Here is a 24,326-nt window from a genome sequence, read left to right as displayed (position 1 = left end):
CTTAAACTTTGATATATTTTATTATAATTTTTCTAATATTTCTAATGTTTATGATAAAGGTTCAGCTAGAGTTTAATTAAGTTTATAATGAATTTTTCTGTAAATGGATCATACAATATAGATGAGTCATGAGTTCTTATAATATGTGGAACTTAAAGTACAGATAGATTGGAATTTTTAATGATGTAATTTCTTCCTTCATAAACATAATCAAAACAATATTAGTGATTGAAATACACTTTTCATTTGAACAGCTGTTTTGCTCCACAGATAACTGGACTGAAATGATGGGTTAAACAAATATTTGAAACATTTATGTGCTCAAACTGTTTGGATTTTCATAATTTGAAACTGATTTTGATGCTGTTTCTCATTAGAAAATAGCAAATTTCAAAGATTAATGTGTACATGAAAATGATATAAAATCAAATGAACTATGTTAAAAACAATTTAAATCTCTTCACATATAAGTTATCTTCCTGCAAATATGTGAAATTCTACTTCTTTAGATAATCAGGTTTTAATTTATTTTGACAGTTGCGAATTTCAGAGATGTTTAATTTCAAGATGATGAGTTTTCGGTGATTAGGACTTTACAAATGAAATAAACATCATTTCAGCATCATATAAACAGAGCTGTTGCACAAATCGGATAAAGATATAATTAGTAATTAACATAACTACTATGGCTCTGTGGTAAGGAAGGGGAGTGTAATTTACAATACTACAAACAGAATAATTAGTTTCATTTTAGCTCTTTAATATATTGGGGTAACATGATGTGATACATCTTGCTATTTTTTCGTTGGTTTTACAGGTGTTTTACCCAACGTAGATCTGTTCGTATCATTTGGAAAAGTCACAAAGGTAAGAACTTAGTTTTACTTCAAATCAGTGTTTAAGAGCTTTTAAAACTTTTACAAGGTAGAAAGAACGAGGAAATCTAGATTAGTATATTTGAAAAGATAAGACTGATAAAAAGCATAGGATGTCGGGAGTCTTCATTCTAAAGTTTAACCCCCAAAAAAGATGAATAATTGAAAACAAAAACAAAATATTAACGCAAACAGATGAACAATTAATTTAGTAATTTTCATTAATTTTTTGTAGTGATGACTTTTTTGTCTGTTTGTTTTTTTCTTTTTTAGCCATGGCAATGAATATCAGTTTATTTTTCGACTTGTGAATTTGAATTTCCCTTTGGTATCTTTCCCCTCTCTTTTTGGGTTCTGACAAAAAAATAGAAATGAGAGGATACTACTTTATCATTCTAGGGTTTACAAGTAATAGGAAATTGACATATAAATCAGGCACAATAACACCTAAAGGTATCACCATTTCAAAAAAAAAGTTTTGTGACTCCTATATTTTTTCATGACTTCTCAAAATGACCAGAAAAAAAGCTGTACACTATGTTCCAATTTACAGTGGACATTACTATGCCTCATTTCTATAAAAGTGTAGTGTCAATATCTCAGATAGTCTTTTCATATTTTATACCATTATGCCATCAAATGGAATTGGATAATTTGCATATAATATCATTATCTTCTCTAGATCTACCATAAAAAAAAAGGTCAAATTTCTGAAAAGAGCCTGCTTCTAAATGATTAAAAATCTATGATTTTTTGTTTACCTTGTAAACCATAGTACCACTGTGAAAATATTAGATACACCATACGTCATGGTTTATCTTATACTTACTATTAAATTGATTAGAATGTCCATGTTCTTAGTGACTGCATCTTAATATAAGGATATATTGCAGCTGGGGTGTCTAAATGTTAGACTATTCATTTTTCTTAAATTGCTGTAAAAGACTTCTCTGTCACTGTTTTTTTTCAAATTTAGTAGTGTTTAGGGTTGCAGATTTTTTTGATTTTTTTGTTAAATTACTTTGAAATTAGCGAAATCACAGTTTTTTCATGTAGGTTTTATAGAGGAAACCTGATTTTTCCTTATTGAAGATATATTCAGTTATATAATTGGTTGAAATTGAATGAGAGAGTTTCTATTCATAAATACTTGCAAAATATCAAATAAAAAAGGGGGTCACAATATTCATGATATTAAGCCTTATTTTCATTAAAAATCCATCGCTGCGATATAGCCTTTTTGTGCTAATGTGGTGTAAAGCAAACAACAATCAATCAATCAATCAAATAAAAATCCAAAAATCACAAATGTATCTGCCCCTAATTTGGAAGGGTTTTTTTTTCTGAAAAATGTGTAGTTTTAAATATTCTGTTATAAATTGAAATACACTGAGGAAAGTATATTAAACCAGGCATTTGTTTGGCAATATTCTCAGAAGCTAAGGGATGCTCAGAAAAGACACCTAAGTGTGTCTACATATTGATTATTTCCCTTTTCTGCTTTCCAATTCTTGAGTCGTCCCTTATTTCTGTGTTCAAGCAGGGATTGAAGTTAAGATTTTGGCAGTGAAAACCCACAGCTTAAAATTTTAGCCAATTTATATAGTTCTATACAAGAAAAACAGAAACTTTGGGAGCCCACACAAAATTTTAGGGGCCATTTGCGAGTGGACCACTGCTAATTTCAAACCTTGTTCTAGTTGGTAGTAGAATCTCCTTGACTATAAGCTGTACAATGCATGCTTGTTACTGTCTTTAAGATTGGTTAATGGGAGTTTACCAGTTAAACCCCAAAACATGTGTGCTTTTGGCAAATTAGGCTGTTTATTATCTGTACCTTGACCTTGATATTAGGTATTTTATTCTCTTTTTCTGTCAATTTTTTTCACACAAACTAGCAACTTAATGCCACTTTTATTTGATTTATTGATTTGAAAATTAAAAAAAATATTTTAAATGCATCAAATAAGATTCTTCCTTATGTTAAACAATGCATTCATTTGTTAGATATCAGTTTTTATCATTTTGAATATGACATATATTTTCAAAATAATTTTAATAGCTCTTCAATCTTTACACAATCTGCAAATCAACAAAAATAATTCTGTTTCAAGATCTTAACATTTAGAATATAATACATGTATAAACCATGCAAGGCCTTTAAACCAGAACATTTTTTTTGTATTAGATTTTTTTAAAATTCAAATATGTTAATTACATGAATTAAATAAACTAGTTGTTTCTTAAGATTATGCCATGGCTCAAATCATATTTTGCCTAAAACTATGGGAAGTGGCCTCTCTATCCAAATATGCCCATTTCACATCTTTGGATATATAGACACTCACAGTGACATCACAATTGATATTTCTGCACAAAGATTTCCACAATGTTTCTTATTATTTGTCAAAAGGGACTTACTTAAAAGTGACTGGTTTGACAGAATTCAGAAATTTTTATGCCTTACCTACAATAGTTTTAGAAAATTCAACATTTTATGACGTCCATCATCACTGAACTAGTACTTATTTTGTTTAGGGGCCAGCTGAAGCATATACTTCAGGGTGTGGGATTTTCTAGTTGTATTGAAGACCCATTGGTGACCTTCAACTGTTTACTGCTCTTTGCAATTGGTCTGTTTGTTGTCTCTTTTACCAAGGATTTGTATAGTATCTTACTATACAAATCCTTGCTTTTACACATTTCCCATTTCTATTCACAATTTTATTAATTAGTAAATGGGTATTAAAATTCTCATTTAAAGCTGTACGTGAAACACAAAAAAAAACTAAAATTCCAAAACATTTTTTTTACTATGGACTTTGGCATACTTCAATTGAAACACAGAGATCTTTAACTATATTCGTGTTATAATAGAAATTTGATAATCATTAAAGAAGGGGTAGGACCTTTTGCTGGACGTCGGGATTGGGTGATTTTAAGCTTGGGATTTCAGGATTGATCCTTTAGGTTTCCAGGAATTTTTGTTTCGAATTTCAGGATGTCGGGATGTTTTTAAGCCTGAGATTTCGGGATCAGGACCCCTCCGACCCCCCTCATTAAATTGATGAATAAAATGAATAAAGTACAAAAAGTCATGCAAGGTAAAAATTTACCAAATAAAAGATATCCAAAACTGATGCAATTTTAGGACTTTTTGTTGTTTTGTACTCTTACCAAACATTTTCCAAATCAAACCAATCCCAAGATAAAAAAAACACTCAATTAATAGGCGTTTTTTTGTAAAACAGATTAATTTGCCTGAAAAAGCAAGTGTTATTACATTAAGCATATTGAATTATGAAATGATTCTGAACCGCAATTAAATTTGTGTCATGTTGCAAAGCTTTTTCAATATTCAATCATTTATGTCAAAATGAGTTATGTCTAATTCACTTTTATGATATTGATGTGTAAAAATTACGTTACAACTAAAGTGGCTCTCTGGAACTGATTTTATAATGTCAGTTTCAATCAGTTTTCTACTTATTTCTTACCCATAATAATTGATCTATATAGAAGATGTGAAGAAAAATATGATCTTGTCTTCAAAAGCTGACTTTGTTTCATATATGTACCAGTTGTAACAATCTCCCTGGAAATCTAAATGATACACATTACATAATTATATAATGTTCAAAGATCTGTTTGTTAATTTTTATTGGCTTTAAAAGATGGAAAGTGAAACAATGCTAGTCATATAATATTTGCAATACTTTAAAAACATATCTTATTTATGTATGTGATGGTACAAAAATGTTAGTATCCAAAGTTTGGGAAAAAAAACAAAAAACCAAACCCCAAAGTTTATAAAAGTCTTTAATAATAATTATAACTGATTAAGAATTATTTTCCACTATTATCTCATATGATCTTGAAACTCATGGAAGTTTCTAAAAATATAAGAGTTGAGGAGCACCACCCTTCCTTACTCATTGATGATCCCCGCAAAAATTGAAATAAATGAAAATGACAAAAAGAGGTTGTACCTGTTGTGCATCTACAGCAACCAAACAACACTAAAATGCAAATGACGTTTTGAGGTCATGTTACTATAAAATTTGTCAGATGCTTAATCTTTATATGACCTATCTAAAAAAATAGCACAGAAGAGACTATAATATAATCTGAATTTACATTAAATTTATATCTATCCCAAAACAATACAAGATGCAATGAAAGAACAACAACAGTACATGTATTTTAACATTATCATGATTATAAACGACAAGAAGAAACATGCATTTTCTTAGCTTGTAAGCTTTGTAAATACATATTAGTATACAATGGTATACAAAAATTGTTTGTTAAATAACATTTTTTCATTAAAATCCTGAAATCCTATTTATAATCAATCAAGTTTTGACAAATTTATGTTATATCGACATGCTGTAATAGAAGTCAATGTATGTGATACAGAGAAACGACTCAATTATCTTGGCTTTTAAAGCTTAATAAATGTTGATAGAAATATGTAAATCTCAATATAAGGAAATAGAAACTTAAGAGTAAAGTTCAATGCCAAACAGCACCTCATAGATATTTAGAAACAATAAGATCTGATGTGTTTTGAGTTTTCTTAATTATTACTTCTGTCATTTTCCTGTGAAAACTTGAATTTTTGTCCACAATCTCTGATAAACAAATAAATCCTTGAAATATATAATGCAAAGAAACATTAACCTAATAAAATGGTTTCTTTATCACTGTATATGCTATTTTAGGATTTAAGTTTTCTAAAATTAAATTTACTGCTTTCTTTAGAAAAAGATAAAAAGAAGCGATAAAGCAGCTGCTGAACATGAAAGTTACACATTCTATCTGTAGGTCATTGGCTTCATTACACAATTATTTGTGTTTAATGTCTACAGAAATTAAATTGTTTCTATCTTTAAACTGCTAATGTTTTCATTCTATGCCAGCATCCCTCAATTTTGGACATGTTGATTTATGTGTTATAACTGTAAATTCAGAAATTATTGTGTGCATTTATTATTTTGATAATTGACTGAGAAATAAACATATCAACACTCTTGGTTATGTAGGCAGTAAAACTCTTGTGGAAGTTAAGCTTAAGTGTCTTTTAAGTTTTGGAGATGCTAAGTATGCACCAGCTTACTATCCTATTCAATCCCTATTATAGGACATATCTTTTGTATGTACATTGTTTTGTCGATTTGTTCTTGTGGTGAACATTCATGAAATACTTGCCACTGGACCTTAAGCAACCAGCAATCATTGCCATTTAGGAAAAAGGGCAAATATACAATATCATTGATTAATAGGTTTTCTATAAATGCTTCATATTAACTAAATTAATTATATATATAAGCTATCAAAATATAAAATTGAAGTTTATACTTTTTGGCCAAAGCTATCCTGTTGCACAATACATTCATAAAGGCTTAATACAAATTGTTTCATGCAAATTTCAATTTCAATATTTTAGGAGGGGTTTCTTTGAGCAATTAAACCTGATGTGATGAAAAAAATACATATACAGGATATCAAATTACTTTTGTTTAACATGTTTAAGGCAGCAACCATTTGATTTTAGAGGGGTGACAGATTTTTTTCCCTGACAAATTAATTTTTTGGCGACAAAATTTGTTTTCCAAAAAAATCCATAGCCCCCCCCCCCCTAGAAATTCAAATGGTTGCTGCCTAATGATCTCATATATATATATTTACGGGAAAATACACGCTTGTGAATCCGAAAATCATCACAAGGAAACATACACAAATGATGCTAAAATGTGGCAAAAGCCCTTTATTGTACATCATATAAGACATATAAATAAATTATCATTCAAATTCATCCAAAACTGTCTAAATACATTATTTTAAATAGTTTAAGCATGTCACTAATGCAGTTTGCTCCGTTCTTTTACGCTAGTTTATTAGTGCGTTTATTTATGGGAACGGCAAATATTTGCCTACACCTAGAGCGCTTTGATCAGAAAGAATTGCCGTATGTGTCCTATCAGAATAGAAATAAATCATGGGGCTTGAATATATCTAGATTTTACCACGGGTTGTCCCTTTATGCCGATATTTTATCCCTCGCTATCGCTCAGGGGTAAAATATTTGTCATAAAGGGCCAACCCGTGGTAAAATCACGATATATTCAAGCCCCCATGAATTATTTCTTAATTCTAACATGACGTCCTTCAAACGCTTTGAGTACACACCCGTGGTAAAATATGAATATATTGCCAGTGCTGTTCCGATTGTACTCCCACATCATTTGCTTTTTTATGAATGAGATACCCGACGTCATAGAACAATGACGTTAGAATGTAAGCATTTTACGGGAAAATACACACTTGTGAATCCGAAAATCATCACAAGGAAACATACACAAATGATGCTAAAATGTGGCAAAAGCCCTTTATTGTACATCATATAAGACATATAAATAAATTATCATTCAAATTCATCCAAAACTGTCTAAATACATTATTTTAAATAGTTTAAGCATGTCACTAATGCAGTTTGCTCCGTTCTTTTACGCTAGTTTATTAGTGCGTTTATTTATGGGAACGGCAAATATTTGCCTACACTTAGAGCGCTTCGATCCAAAAGAATTGCCGTATGTGTCCTATCAGAATCGAAATAATTCATGGGGGCTTGAATATATCTAGATTTTACCACGGGTTGTCCCTTTATGCCGATATTATACCCCTCGCTATCGCTCAGGGGTAAAATATTTGTCATAAAGGGACAACCCGTGGTAAAATCACGATATATTCAAGCCCCCATGAATTATTTCTTAAATATACACTGTGATATATGGAAATTTGGTATGCATTTTTACAGAGTGAATATACTGTTCTAACCTGAATAATTACAAGAGATCGATTACAGGGAAGGACTGAATTATTAGGGTTGATACTATTTCACTGCTTGAAAATTTTGTCATCTACTTCATCCTTAAAAGAACATATTGATAAAAAATTATCTGAATTTTTTTAAGTTGTATTTATGATTTTACCCCAAACAGAACATTTCTAGGCAGATAAGCCATCTGATTTTCATATCTTTTCTCTTTCACATATGTCCTTAAAGTGATCTAATGTAATTGGAAGTTTAAGAGAAACCATTATGTAGATAAGTAAATAGATTGCCTTTGATATAAGTCTTTAACAGACTTGACCATGGATCCAAGATCAATACCCACAAATGCCAATATCTTATGTCGGTTTGTCTTCCTATTTGTCAATCTTACGTGGAGAAACTTGATATCTGACGTTTAATTTGGCTTTTGACTGGAAACGAATATAATTTTGTGTGAAAATTACATCCTTCAGTAATCTGATCATCGTGTAAGCATCTTAGTGCTATATTCTGTACACTGCATTTCTCATCCTTAAAAACGCTGACACCATGTTGTAGTAACATTTGACCAATGCATTTATCTAGGATTTGGATGTTATCTCCTTACATAATAGGGTCTGAATGGGGGTTACATAATAGAGAAAAATGATCAAAATTAAAGGACCAAAAAAAATAATTTATGGAGAAAACAAGACCAAATTAAGCAATAAAAAAGAGATTAAATGGGATGAAAAAAATAGAGAATAATGCAGGGCCAAAAGAAAACAATAGAGAAAAATGCCGTAAAATTTGAAAAATACAAAAATGAAGGACCCTTCTAGATCCTCATAAAAGATGAAAGTATTGATCATAGAATAAGGATAGGTTTGTAAGTATCATAAATGGTCACACATACAAAGCTAGAGTTATCATCATGATGTTCTATAGGCTTGTATGACTCAAGACCAAAGATAGCTATTATTGGGCAAGTTTATTACATTAAGTACCAGTAGTATTATACCATGTGAGGCTCATAATTGTCTATAGATTTTGCACTTCAATAAAATGTTGCTACCAATCCTTAAAAAAGATCCCCTGTTTCTTCTTATTGTATAATAATAAAAAAACAATGAAAGTTTATACAGGGGCGTAAAGGGGAAGGGGGTATATGCAAGGAAGAACGCGAAATAAAATTGCCATTTCACATTATGAACAAAAAATTAAAAAGTTCTTGCACATTGATCTTTTTTCTATTTTCATGAAACAGGGTGAATAAAGAACTTCTTTCACGGCTGCACGTTAAAATAAAAATGACAAAACAGGTTACACGAAAATAACCCTTTACCACCCTCTTTATACATCAGGTTGATAACTTATTTTCAAAAGATTGTTTTTTTTTATTCAAAGCTTTAATCGTTAAAAGACAATTTCTGTAAGATGCATTCCATACAAAACTTGCTATCATTTTTTTTTTAAACAATTAGATAAAAACACAATATTTTACATAATCAGTGCCATAATATATTGGCAGAATAATTAAAAATGAAAAATGTTGTAAAGTACTTAATTGGCATTAACCTTTGAAAACTAATGTTCTTATCATTAAAAATCTGGGAAATATTTAGGTCTTTAGGTTTTTTCTATCAGATATTTGGCAATATAACAAAACTGTCTGTTAAAATTGACGACCTTTATATAATTTATAGGTTTGTAATCCTCCCCCTACTTTCTGGTTATTAGTTAAAAAAATTCCTATAAATATTGGCAAAACAGACCGTGAGGGCTGTACAGCCAGTCAAGGTCGTTAAAATCTCCCATCATCAGCAAAACAGATGAGGAAACAAGCCAAAGTTATGCAATTTAAATGTTAACCTGCAATAGGACAGAAGACATTAAGATTTTATAATTTGGATAACCAACATTATTTTTTTGACATGGCCTATTATTAGAATGACACCTCAGATTAGGCCAATTAAAATTAATTGATAGATTTTCATCCCAGCCCGCCCCTCTAAAATCATCCCGCCCCGATTTTTTTTATTTTTGAAAAAAATTACAATTTCCCAATTTTGTTCATTTCCGTTCCCGGTAACCGTAGATAATTTCGTTTTATGTAAAACTTCCTGTTTCAAATTTCGGTTTTCGTATTCCTTAGAGGGAAAACGATAGTATTTAATTTTCCCAGCATTAGGTTGGCCTTTTGTGTACCCAAGGCAGGTGAAGGAAGTCAAATTAGGAGCATTGTGATTGGATGTAAGGGTGCAATATATTTTTTATTTATCTATGAATAACTGCAGTGTGTATATTTACAATATAAATTTTAAAACCTATTGAAATATTTTCTAGAGAATTATTCGAAAAGACTTGCAAAATTTCATAAATTTGGTGCAAAATGACGGTGGGCATGGATAACATAAACAAGCTCCGTTGGAAGTTGGTCATGATACTATTTGGCTTTAATTTTTAAAACAGAGTAATAAAGTACTAACACAACATATAACTGTTTTATCAAGGTTTTTATCTTAAAAAGTGGTAAATTTAGAAAATGTTAACATTGTCGCCAATGGCAGAATAAATAGTACCGTTTTCCCTAGAGTCTTCTTACTGAATGATTAAGTCGATATATTCTGCTGATCTATGATGGCAACATCATTTACCGAGAATAGAGATTGATTACGAGAAGGGCGTCAAATATTCGGGTTACGAGTAATACGAGTAATACGCTGTGTCAAAGAACACAAATCGCCGTATGTCACAAATGACACAAATGTTTGTGAGTAAAACACCTTGGATTTATTTTATTTATACAATGACTTATTGTCAAGAAATTTGGACTGTGAATGACACCCAAAAGCGTAAGAATCGTGGAACACATTTGACTGGAGTAAAGAAATTGACACAAGCATGAACTTTTTAGATTGGCGACCGTATATTGAGTTCAGAAAATCGACAAACATACGCATTTTTAATTTATAGCAAGCACTTAGATTTAGATTTAGCCATGACTTTCGTTTTTTGTAGAAAAACAGCAAACATCCTCTGTCCCAATACCCACGATAGAGTCATTAAAAACACCTTTATATTCTACATTGTAATTATAATTTGCATCTTGCATATTAAGGACCAACCCTATTTATTCAACACTGTTTGAGTTTTCATTTTTAGCTCACCTGTCCCGAAGGGACAAGTGAGCTTATGCCATCACATGGCGTCTGTCGTCGTAAACTATTTCAAGAATCTTCTCCTCTGAAACTACTGGACCAAATACTTTCAAACTTTAACTGAATGTTCCTTAGGGTATCTAATTTATAAATCCGAAGTTTTGATCTATCAACAAACATGGTCCCCATTGCTAAAAATAGAACATAGGGGTCAAATGCAGTTTTTGGCTTATAACTCAAAAACCAAAGCATTTAGAGCAAATCTGACATGGGGAAATATTGTTTATCAGGTCAAGATCTATCTGCCCTGAAATTTTCAGATGAATCAGACAACCTGTTGTTGGGTTGCTGCCCCTGAATTGATAATTTTAAGGAAATTTTGCTGTTTTTGTTTATTATCTTGAATATAATTATAGATAGAAATAAACTGTAAACAGCAATAATGTTCAGCAAAGTAAGATCTTCAATTAAGTCAATTTGACCAAAATTGTCAATTGACCCCTTAAGGAGTAATTGCCCTTTAAAGACTTTTTTCACAATTTGTTCATCATGTTGACTTACTTTAAAAAATCTTCTCCTTTGAAACTGCTGTATCAATTTCAGCCAAACTTAGGCTAAATGAGTTTCAGAGTATCTAGTATAAATTTTATATTTTATTTCCTTGTATGTCAAGAAACATAGCTCCTATGGCTAAAATAGAACATAGGAGAAAATGATTATTTTTTTTGGCTTTTGAAGAAAATAGGACGATCCAAAAAACATTTAAATAAATTGAAAAGCCAAACTAATCATTGATGAGAGATTTAACCAAAAGAATTAAGGTGAGCGATTCAGGCTCTTGAGAGCCTCTTGTTTTTCTGTACTTATCGTACTTGTGTTGCATATCAATGCATTTGCATCATTTTATAAGGACAACAAAACATTGCTTAGAAAGCAAAATACATTTGATGTAGGTAGTCCAACTTAAAAGAGAGCATTTCTCCACATTTCTGTTGTTTACTATAAAATAGGTTTCTAAAGCGGCAATTACATGTAGAACAGTGGTTGCCAATCAGAGATATATATTTACGAATTTGAAAAAGCGGCACCAGCATATGGAGTATATGTGTATAAATTGATACGTTACTCTAGAGCTAGCTCAAAGTAGGATGATTTTGTTGAACGAGGAATACTGATTTCTTAAAAGTTGCTAAGACAAGGCTATGAATCAATCAAATTAAGGTCATCACACAAGCAATTTTATGGTCGCCATCATGAGCTGATTTGCCATTATGACAAAAGTGTGTCAGAAATCATATCTCAGTGATATTCTTCCTCAGTCATAACAACCTTCCATCATTACAGAACTGAACAAAGAAATAACATGACAGGTGTCGTATACGGTGCAGGAAATACTTACCCTTCCGGAGCACCTGATTTCACTCCTGGTTTTTAGTGGAGTTTGTGTTGTTTCCTTCTTATTATTTGTAACTGTTGATGTAAATGTCTTTTGGTTTTATGAGTCTTTGGTTACTCCTTGGTTTTGATTTTTATTGTCTTATACACGATACCTTAATATGGATGTATTTACATGATATAAGCTTATTATTACACTTGCATATATGAATAACACGTAACATGAAGGTTTCATATGAAATAAAATTTAAAAAATAAAATCCTCCCACCCGCCCCATTTTTTTTCAAAAATTTGGATGAAAATCTACTAATTAATTTTAGTTGGCCTTATACAAATTATTTTATTTAAAAATTATGATTGATTTTCCAGCCCTATTGAAAGAGCACCCTATGAGATGATTGTAATACAGTGCATGTGACAGATAGTGAAAGAGATAGGGGTGAAGGGGTTGGAACCCCCCCTTTTTTTTTGGATGATCAATACTTTTGAACATATAGATGGAACCCTCCTTTATCCTGGTTTAGATACCCCCTTTTATGAATGGTTGGATCCACTGCTTGTCATACCATTTTGATCAGGATATATATATTTTTAGCATTGCATAGGGAATGGGAATGTCACCTTACTAATTCAGCTCACCACACTTTTCATGGTTACACAGACAAGTCTTCCTAATACTCAAACCATATTCCCAGCCCTGTATTGGTTACATCTCCTGTTTCTATGGTAAAAGTGAATAGAAGATATTGTAGTTGAGTTTGTAAAATCAATTTCTAATTAGCATGACTGGCACAAGAACCCACATTAAAGCAAATGTGCTATATTTGAACCTTTTACATGAAAGAAAGACATTAGAAATTATAATTACAAACTTAATATCAAATGAAAGTTGAAAAGAAACCTGGATAATTTTCAAATGTAGTTTCTTTGAATGTAAAAAGTACATATGTATGCAATTTAGTGAGTTGTTGGGAGGTAAATTTATAAATTCCTCAGTGAGATTTCTCAATTTTAGATGTCTGCAGGAAACTAGTTTGATCTCTATAAGTATGAAACAGTTGATATTATATAATTTTTTTTTGAGAAACTGACTCATAATCAATATATAATGGGTTTCATGTCATTATTTTAAAACTTTAAAGCAGCAAATATTTAAAAGTTACCAATAAACCACACAAGGTTGTATGTGTGAGAAGTACCATAGACATAATTTAGTCATGTGACCGAGACGTCATCAACGTTTTTTCATGGTTTTCTACAGTTTATAATGGAATTTAGAATTAAATTATAAGAAATGACTGTACTATTTTTTCTGTCTATTCGAAATAACATAAAAAATGTGGTGCACACTGTTAAATAACCCGCTACGTTATTTCTTCATAGACAGAAAAAATATTACAGTCATTCCTTAAATAGAATCATCTTTTGATGGAGAGATTTTTGTATTTTAGGATGGTATAAATAGTCAGCGAGAAAATAAGTGGTCAATATTTTTCAGTTTTTTGGGTTTTTTCGCCGCCTATACTGTATTGGTTTTCTCATTGTTGAAGACTTTATGGTGGCCTATAATTGCTTATATCCACTTCATTAGAACTCTGCTAGATGGTTGTCTCATTGACAAAGATATTCATTATTTATGATGTATATGGCCCGAGAACACAGTTATTTCGTAGTGTATTTCTATTAGACCATAAATTCAAATTAAAAAAATCGCACCTGCTCTTTCTCAAAAAGATTTTCACAGTGTAGTGTACTACCAGTGAGACAAATAAAATCAAAATTATAGAAACTTCTACCAGCTCTAACTCAAAATATTGACAATTCTGTGTTAAGGGGGTGTAAAATTCAGTTTGACAGCTTTAGACGTGATAAAATGTGACCTTTTTCAACTGGACCAAATCACTACTTAACATAAAGATTCAGCACCCAAATTTTTTGAACATGTAATAACATCCCCCTACTTAATATTTCATGCATTTAATATCAAGAAATAAATTGGGAAAGTGTATTAAATAAAACATGCAAGTTATACACTTTATTCTAGGGACTAGACAACGAAAACCAAAAGACGATAACTGTGTCCTTGTACCATATTGTTACCTATAGTTGTTATTTCTGTGTCACTTGGTCTCTTTTGGAGAGTTGTCTCATTGGCAAGCTGATATTTATATAATTAAATCTTTGCTGGAGTTTAAATTTATCGGAACAAAAGACCAAACACATTATCTCCCTGATGTTATATAATATCTGAGTGTATATCATTTGTTCTTTTTTTCAATTGTTATGTATACATTTGTAGTTTTGAATGATTGCAGAGTATCTTTCTTTAGATTGATTTAATACCTATACACTGCATTCCAATTGATTTACATACTGACCCATGTTGCATCATTGACATGTAAATAAAATCATCTTTTTTGCATTTTATGCATGTCTGCTTAGTTTTAAATCCTTTAATATCATGTATTTTATTTAAACTTATAGAAATATTTATGGAAGAACCACTTATGTCGGCTTAAATGTTATGTTCTTGATGTCTGTTTTAAAGAATAAGAGTATGTAATTTACGAGATTTACCTCAAAGTATACAGAAATAAATCTTATTTGGAGGAGTTACAAAAAGAAAAGAAACAAATCTGCTTCGTTAATTAAAATTCGTTAGATAAGAGATATTTCTTGATCTCAACACAAGTGATGTCAGAAACTTCTGACATTTTACTGTCATGTTTTTGATAACCCAGTAATGTGATTGGCCCGATTTACTAGTAGAATAATTGGCAGAGCATCCTTTTTTCTTCAGATTTTATGAACTCCTTGGTATGTGAAATAGCGGCATGATATTATTACAAATCTTCCCGATTTCAAATTTGTCAATAAAATGTCAGCTGCTTGTTTAAGCAGACGACATGACTTGGTCTGATTCAAAGTAAGACAACATCTGAGGTGCTATATATAGGTTTAATTTAAATTCTAATGAATTTTTTGTTTCAGACAATTTTATTGGAAACAAATGAAAACACACATTTAGAGATTTAGATGCTTTTTAAACAGCTCTTATTTATTTATGAAAGTGTCATGATCAATTTCAAAAGAATGATCAACCTGAGAATAAGACATTCTTTTAATTGATGCATTTAACATTATTAATATGTTTTTATACAGTCGCAATTTTTTGTGGATTGTATAATGGTATGATGTTGTTGTCTGCGTCGTTGTCGTCGTCTTAAAAGACACATTCGTTTCCAGACAATAACTGTTAAGTTTTAAGTGAATGGATCTCTACGAAATATTTTAGGAAGGTTCAATACCACAAATGAAGGTTGGGATTGATTTTGGGGATGATGGACCAAATTGTTTAGGAATTACGGGGCCCAAAAGGGGCCAAAAACAAGCATTTTTCTAGATTCAGGATAATAACTTGTGTATCAGTATTTCAATTGCTTTCAAATTATACCCCAATGTTTCATACCATAAGTAGATTGATTGATTGATTGTTGGTTGCTTAATGTCCAGTTGCAAATATTTCATGCATAGTCAGGACGAGAACAAGTTCACAATAAATACAATAGGTAGGTTGATATAATAGAGGCCATGTGGGATGATGGTCGGGGAAATTTGGACTGCCACTGGAAAATGAGGGTATATTGGATAGGGACAGAAATTTTGCCTTGCAACAGGCCACCTACGGACCCCTCAAAGAGTTGTTGCAAGGGTTCTTTACGTGCAAAGAGCGTGGCACTCTCTTTTCACGAGGCATCGAATTTAACGTCCCCAATCTGACCGGACGTGACTGCGTACTTGATACATCCCGCACAGCCAAACGGACGCCCCACTTCGGCAAGCGTTTTACTGCCGGTCGGGAAAAGACCAAGTGACCATATTTCTATTCCCCAGTCACCCTTGGGGTCTCCATAAGTAGAAGGTTGAGATATATTATAGGGGTTTATGGGGCCAACAGTTTAGGAATTAGGGGCCAAAAATAAGCATTTTTCTAGTTTCCAGACAATAACTTGTATGTAGTGTATGGTTCTCTCTGATATTGTACTACAAGGTTCCATATAACATAGGGAAGGCTGCGGGATTGAGTTTCTTGGGTTTCATAATTTTTTTTCAAAATCTTTTAGATTTTGATTTCAATTGCACAGTATTACGCAATAGATTTGTAAGATCTTTGACCACATTTATTTTGTGTCAGAAACCTATATTATGTAATAAAATATGATCACATTCCAAGTTCTGACAGCTTGAATATTGTGTCCAAATTTGCCCCAACTGTTCAGTATTCGACCTCTGCGGTCGTATCAGGCTGCACTCAGCGAAGCATTTTATTAAAGCATGACATTTACTGTTTTATATTAGACAAAAATTTATATTAAATCTTTTTTGCATTTATAGATTCCTTTAAGCATTTTTTAAGTCATGGATACTGTTTTGAATAGGACAAAAGGAGATGCAGTCAGTAACTTATACTTTATTAAGAATTCAAATCGGTAAATGATTGAAATATCAAAAGACAGCCATAGGATTATCAACATATGGGCTTTCAGAGGCAGATTTGAATAACAGGGGGTCTCTGACTCATAGAAAAAACAAATCTCTTATATGGAACCCCTTGCAGACCTTCTTCAAACCTGTAAACAGAGTTCGCGAAATCTATTTTCCCTGGTGGTCCTTTAAGACAATCTGCTGGTCCTAACAATTAATATTGATTCTATTGAAAAATACTAAAATTGTGTCAGTCCTATGCAAAATTTTGGTGGTAAAAACCTGAGGACCACCACTTCTCGCGAATTCTGCTGTAAAGCCTTAAGTACTAGATCACATAATATATTTTCTATGAGTTGAATATATCTGATGTTGTTGTGGAGTTGCTTGTTTTATTTTCAACTAGGCCTATAATTTGGCAGTTTTTTTATTATCAAAAAGAATTAATTTATACATTTGGCATTGTCAACTGTAAGTCAAGGGCTAAGACATGTTTATTTTGAACTTTGCCCTATTAAAATCTTAGATTATCAGTTAATGGGGCATTGGGGAAATCAGACCCTTATATAAAATTATTGATCAAGACATTAATCTAAGGACACTCAGAAACATAATGGGGTCTGAAACAGTATTAAGAAATCATTTGATAACATTAAATTAGTCATTAATTGACTACAAAACAGTATTAGATTCCTAACAGGTAATGTGCCATCACATTCAATAATATGGAAATAAGTAGCAGGATATTGCTTTTAGAACATTATCTTAGCATCTCTCTGAGGGAGAAAAAAATCTTTATGTGCAAATTATGACTTCCTATGTTACATAGAATTTGCTTTATATTTCACTAAATTACAACGAGTTAATAGTCTCACAATTTGTTTTAAAGCTATAAAAGATTGTCTTCTTGGCAAGGAATCTTAATAATAACAAATTACAAGAAAAATTAAGGTATTAAGGTGTGGTTTCATTGATTTATCAAGGTAAAAATAGATTAAATGTTATGAAAACATTGCAATGTTTTTGTCTATACTTAATTCTTTATTCTAGCTGGCTTTAGATTGATTTTGCACTAATACAAACTTTTAATGAACTGTATGGTATTACTTATTGCAAGAAGTAGGATTTATCAAGAGATATAGAAGTTTTCTATGGTGTTGTTCTATAATGATTTTGTTTTCAATTTCAAATTATGTGGATTTTTGATGATTTAGCAGTAAGTTAAGGCAAGTACAATGTACATTTATATATATGCATTAGGCAAAGAAAACAATTTAGGGTTACATCAGTTAGGAAGGTAATAATTTATAAAAATGCGTAGAGATTTTGTAAAATGGGTTTATAAGGGAGCTATCAATTGAAAGAAAAGTTGGATAAATGGAAAAATCTTAGGGGCGCAACTCAACAGGAAACCAATATACCAGAACATTAAAGTATGGAACAAAATCTTTTTTTTTATTACAGTGACTTGACTGTTAGTGTTGCTCTCCACCAATTGCAACTCATTCAAAATTTTGACCAAATTGCAATTTGTTTTATAAAATCAAATTGTTCAACTGGTCAGAAATTTGAACCAACTGCTGTAGAAAACCACAGCCAAGTCATGAAAGTGCAAAGTGATAAAATAAAACATTCTTACAATCCTATAAGACTTTAACTCCACTTTAATGATGTTGTGACAAAATTAGTTTATCAGTTTGTATAGTTATATTATATTCATTTCCATGCTGAAGGGGAACTGTTTATTTTGAATTGCTATTAAATTGTCCAAACTAAGCTTTCATATATAGTTTTTCTTTCTAAAAGTATTCTATATTTATAAGAATCAGACATTATGTGAATTAAAACATTTCATATTCAGTAAAATATGTGTAAAATTGCAATATATGTTTGTAGGAAGTTTCCATGGGGGAGATAATAACTTTTCTTTCAAAAAGTCTTTATTCAAAAGAATAATATTTTAGGTTATCTCCCCTGAAAACTTATTAATAGCATATTGTTATTTCACACATATTTTACTGAATATATGATGTTTTATTTAAAATGATATCTGATTCTTATAAATATAGAATACTTTAAGAAAGAAAAACTATATATGAAAGCTTAGTTTGGACAATTTTATAGCAATTCAAAATAAACAGTTCCTCTTCAGCATGGAAATGACTATAATATAACTATACAAACTGATAAACTAATTTTGTCACAACATCATTAAAGTGGAGTTAAAGTCTTATAGGATTGTAAGTATATTTTATTTTATCACCTTGCACTTTCACATTTTGACTGAACAATTTGTTCAATATTCTGACCAGTTGAACAATTTGGTTTAGTAAAACAAATTGCAATTTGGTCAAAATTTTGAATGAGTTGCAATTGGTGGAGAGCAACACTAACTGTCAAGTCACTTTAGAATTAAAATTGAGAATGAAAATGGGGAATGTTTCATTTTTAATTATTTACTTTTACCATTCAGAATTATGGTCCTTGAATGACCTTGGTATATTGGAAAATGGCATTTTATGTTGTTTCTATTCTGATATTGTAACATATGAATTCTTCTACCAATGGTTTTCAATTTATGATATACCTTTACTGAAGACAAAATGGAGTTCAATTTCGATTTCAATCACTTTTACTGTTCAGGAGTTGTGGTCCATGTCCTTTTAAATGGCACTTTATTTTGTTTCCTTGTGACAATAATAAACAACTTGACCAATTAATGCTTTTAAAATTTTAGACAGCAGAACTCAATTTTGATATTGGTAATTTTCACTTTTGCTGTCCAGGGTTTATGGTTCTTTATTGGTAGTTAAATGACACTTTATAATTTTTCTATACTATATCATCTGAACTGTTCATGCAATAGCCTTATAGATCATTTTACCATTGATCTTAAATTATAACATGCTTTTACTAATAAGAAAATGGTGGTCAAGTTTTATGTTCATGGTTTTCATTTTTGCCCTTGAGGGATACATTGGAATAAAAGGCATATAATAGATATAGGAAGATGTGGTGTGAGTGCCAATGAGACAACTCTCCATCCAAATAACAATTAATAAAGGTAAACCATTATAGGTCAATGTAAAGCCTTCAACATGGAGCCTTGGCTCACACCAAACAACAAGCTATAAAAGGCCCCAAAATTACTAGTGTTAAACCATTCAAACAGGAAAACCGACAGTATAATCTATATGAAAAACAAGAAACGAAAAACATGTATAAATTACACAAACAAACGACAACTACTGTACATCAGATTCCTGACTTAGGACAGGTGCAAACATTTGTAGCGGGAATAAACGTTTTAATGGTACCAAACCTTCTCCCTTTTTCTGAAACAATAGTATAACATCACAACATAGAAAAACACACGATAAAATATCAATTGGAAGGCTTAACTCAATAAAAAAATGTAAATTAACACAGTATGAATTAATAAATTTGATCTGCGATACCTCATACCTGTCAACTGACCCGTATTCTGCGGGTGTGACCCGAGATTTTCACAATTCTGAGGGATCACCCGGAACACCCGCCGGGTCATTGAAATAACCCGGGAATTCCGAAAATGACCCGATTTCACCCGTATTTCTTAGCCTTGAGGTTGATTTCATAAGTAATATTCCTTTGAAATACCGGCAAATTCGTAATTCTTCCATGAACAGGAAGTTCATCTAGCTATGTAAACTGTCAAATTAAGTGACCCATTAAGTGCATGGCTTCACTTGACAGCTTTGGTGTCAAACACACTGTTAATTAACACCAATTACCTTAGCTTTAGGTCGTAAATAAATTGCACCATTGGTTTACAAACTGTACTAGAGTTACTTCCCCTTATTTGTCACCATTCAAAATTATTCCTTATATTTACGTTTTATGGGTGAAAAAGATTAAATCATAAAAATATAAAATTCAAATACATATTGAAAAATAACTTTTCATTATTTTTAACCGGATTTTTGTGACAAAAATGTCGGTTATTGATTTGGGGATGTACGGCGGGCGGGCGGGCGGCAATCAAATGTTGTCCGTGCATAAACTCATGAACCGTTCAACCAAAGCTTTTAAAATTTTAATATGTTATTCCTGACAACTATACGAAGGTCAAGTTCAATAATGGCAATTTTGACTTTTACCGTTCAGGAGTTATGGTTCTTGAAAGATTGAAAAATGGAGTTGTCCGTGCATTTACGCATGAACTGTTCTATCAAAGCTTCCCAAATTTTAATATGTTGTTACTAATGAAAGAATGGAGGTCAAGTTCAATAATGACGAATTTGACTTTTACCGTTCAGGAGTTATGGTTCTTGAAAGATTGAAAAATGGAGTTTCCAGTCGTGTCCGTGCATTTATGCATGAACTGTTCTACCAAAGCTTCCGAAATTTTAATATGCTGTTACTGATGACAAAATGGAGGTCAAGTTCAATAATGACGATTTTGACTTTTACCGTTCAGGAGTTATGGTTCTTGAAAGATTGAAAAATGGTTTTTCCCTTCGTGTCCGTGCATTTTCTCATGAACCATTCAACCAAAGCTTTTGAAATTTTAATATGTTGTTACTGATGACAAAATAGAGGTCAAGTACAATAATGACGATTTTGACTTTTACCGTTCAGGAGTTATGGTTCTTGAAAGATCGTAAAATGGCGTTTCCATTCAGGTTGTTGCATCAATTTACTCATGAACCATTCAATCTAAGCTTTTCAAATTTTAATATGTTGATACTGATGACAAAATGGAGGTCAAATTTGATATTGACGATTTTCACTTTCACCATTCATCAGTAATGGTTCTTGTGATATTGCCAGGACACAAATAAATGTTAATAAATCCGGTTTGCTGTCGTTGTGACAGCCTCTTGTTATACCTTTATATAATTTTACAAAAAAAAGTTGAAAATTATTTTTTACATTTATACTTCTTTTAACTGTATTACTATATTTTATCATAGTCTAATTTCCTTGTTCAATGAAAAAATTTCATGGATAAAGGCTACATGGTCAATGGTCTCAAACATTTAAGAATTACATTAAATTTTAGTTTTTGATGATTGTAGTATTTTTCTCAAAAAGTAAAGCACATAAGACACAAAGTTACACAAATTTATAAAAATCTTTAAAAGTGCAATGAAATAATATTTAATAAGATTTAAAATGACTTAACAAAGTGAACATGCGTTTTGGTATCTTTGATATACATTATAAGAAAATGTACCATAAATACTGAAATTCAGCTCGAAAAAGTTTGTACGCGTTATGACCTGAGATTTGATTCTTCAATGCAGGTCATGACCTGCATTTTCATTGTCACAGGTTGACAGGTATGGATACCTGAATGCATAGAATAATGTGGTAGGTCTAAAATGCCTGAGAGCCCCTATCAAAACTTGCTTCAAAATTGACAGCTCCTTCCTCAATGTTTCTATTGTATCAGATTGTTGATGATGTATGATCTGCTAGTATAAAAAGGAGGAGATGTAGTATGGTTGCCAATACTGACCATGCAAGGGCTGTATAGCCAGTCAAGGTCGTTAAAAACTTCCATCTTGTCAATAAGACATTTACTCTCTAGAGTAACTACTAGTATAGTTTAGAAATTATAGCCGACAATGCAACCTTCAACAATGATAAAAACATGTAGGTGTTAGTGACTTTCTAAATAAAATTCAAAAACAAGTCTTTTTAAAAAACTATGTGAATATTTATTTAGACGTCCACTTTTAAGTTGTATCAAAATTCAATTATTTTTGAATCTGGATGTTGAACAATGCAATTAAGAACTGAAAGATTATACTTACAAGAAAAGAATTTTGTATAGAGTTTGGTAAATTGGATTACTATTTTTTGTCTTAATGACTTTGTTAGCTCAAGGACAAAGGTAAATGCTCTGCTGCTAATTTAAAAACCAAAATATCAAGTGTCAATGAACTGCATGGAAACATGTATGTGTTACTTGTATTAATCAGATATCTTGTATCTATACAGTTAATTTCTCTGACCTCTGATGCAATATCCTCTTCTTAGTGGAAGCAATGATGTGTTTATATAATAATTTAAAACTGATCCTATCTCTAAGGCTACTTCAGATATTGGCTAGATATGAAAACATAATTATTTTGGTTGTTGATATATATACATGTCTTTTATCTATGATGAACTGCTTTTTATACAACCATCAAAAAAATTTTGCGTCTTATAATGCTATCATGAGGTCGTCACCTGCGTCGTCCATGTTCAAGACGCATTTAGTGTCCGGACAATAACTTTAGTTAAAGTGAAAGGATCTCTATAAATTTTTACCAGAAGGTTCAATACCACTAAAGAAAGGTTGGGATTGATTTTGGGGGTTATGGTCCCAACAGTTTAGGAATTAGGGGCCAAAAAAAAAATCATGCACTGATGGCACAGCTGTTCATTAAATTTTAGTTCATTTTATGATTCAGAGTTTGGCCTGAATCCTATTCACTGAACTGAGGACACATTTTTGTTTAAGGGCAGGCTGAAGCCCTTCTCTGGATGGGGGATTTTTCACTGTGTTTAAGAGCCTTTGGTGGCCATGGGCTTTTGTCTGTTCTTTGGTCAGGTTGTTGTCTCTTTGACATATTCCCCATCTTCATTCTCAATTTTGATATAATCACAATTCAACTACTGTAAATTCTGAAATTATTGCATACATTTATTATTGCGATTTTATCATTTAAGACTTAAATGCGATTTAAATTTTTACGCTTTTGAGAAAAATCCTGTTAAATTCATATACAATATTTCAAAATGCGAGTTTAAATCATTGCGTTTACAACTCTGTTGCATTTTTCGCAATAATATAAACCTTGCAATAATTTCTGAATTTACAGTTATGTGTCATTAGAGGTTATGAGTTTGAACCCAGCAATTATCAGAAATATGAACAAAAAATCATGTAAACCATAACAGTACATTTGAAATACAATCAAAGGCAAAACTATGAAGTATAAATAATTTAAAGGATTGTCCAAATTTTTTCATCGGGTATGCATGAAATATTTGTCACGGGATTATAAACAGCTTATTCTGTCCCATTCCAACATTATAACCTACAGATATTTGGATAATATGCATTTAAATATTTTAGATATCTTCTGTAAAACTTTTTCATTATCTGATGAATGAACAAAAGTAATTTTGAACTGTTTTCAGCTTTTACTTTTTATCTATGATCATGATGATAGAGATGATGTTAAGATTTCACTAACTTGTAATTCTTTACAATCTGATTTGAGAATCAATTCCTAAAAATCAGCTGATATGCTGTGATTCAAAAGTGCTTTACACATCTGTTAGAAAAATTACTGAAGATGAAGGTTTATATAGCCTCCCAAAAATAAATACATTAATTACGTAATTCGAGTTTCATTTTACTGTCTTTATCAAAGAAAAAAGCATATATCTTCCAAGATTAACTTTTCCTAAGGCATTTGATCTAAATTTACAGTCTTAATATCTACAGAAACAGATTTGAATTAAGAATATCAATTTCTTAACACATCATTTAGAATTTCCTGTTTACACATGCTGGTTATTGTGCATCAATCAACATGCAGGTATATTCT

At 31.2% G+C, this 24,326-nt stretch overlaps 1 protein-coding gene across 2 annotated transcripts in view; it reads left to right on the top strand.

Annotated features, from left to right (window-relative positions):
• LOC139485639 (solute carrier family 4 member 11-like) overlaps positions 1-24,326 on the top strand; it is a 70,532-nt gene that overhangs the window by 6,146 nt on the left and 40,060 nt on the right. For both annotated transcript variants that reach the window (XM_071270264.1, XM_071270265.1), the window contains one exon: positions 818-867. The gene's annotated coding sequence lies outside the window, so the exon portion shown is untranslated. The remainder of the gene's footprint in view (positions 1-817; positions 868-24,326) is intronic.

The sequence above is a fragment of the Mytilus edulis genome, chromosome 8, assembly GCF_963676685.1.
Source record: "Mytilus edulis chromosome 8, xbMytEdul2.2, whole genome shotgun sequence".
Lineage (NCBI taxonomy): Eukaryota > Metazoa > Mollusca > Bivalvia > Mytilida > Mytilidae > Mytilus > Mytilus edulis.
The sequence above is the reverse complement of the archived record's forward strand: the minus strand, read 5'-3'. Positions and strand labels throughout refer to the sequence as shown.